General features: G+C 31.7%; 1 protein-coding gene across 1 annotated transcript in view; it reads left to right on the forward strand.

The window, feature by feature from the left end:
• The window catches only part of malt3 (MALT paracaspase 3), an 8,532-nt gene that overhangs the window by 6,516 nt on the left and 1,764 nt on the right, over positions 1–252 (forward strand). The gene's annotated exons all lie outside the window — the stretch shown is intronic.

The following is a 252-nucleotide window of genomic DNA, read 5'->3' on the forward strand; positions in this document are numbered from 1 at the left end:
ACCATTCAAAAAAGCTTCTCATTGTATTTGATATATCAAAACAAGAAACCGGTTAATTTTACAGAGTGTCTAATAAAAGGAAGTTTACCTATACTTTACTCTGTTAATTGACTGAAACCCTTTTATGGTGGAATCTTAATATCTTGACTTATCAGTTGATGAAAGATAAAAGTCTGCGGCTTAAGTTAACAGAGGAGCTGAAAGTCCCTAATGCAGTTAATCAAATCAGCTGCTATTTCTCAGTAATTTATT

This window comes from Morone saxatilis, unplaced genomic scaffold, assembly GCF_004916995.1.
Source record: "Morone saxatilis isolate NCDOM2014 unplaced genomic scaffold, NCSU_SB_2.0 Contig2, whole genome shotgun sequence".
In the NCBI taxonomy this organism is placed as follows: Eukaryota; Metazoa; Chordata; class Actinopteri; family Moronidae; genus Morone; species Morone saxatilis.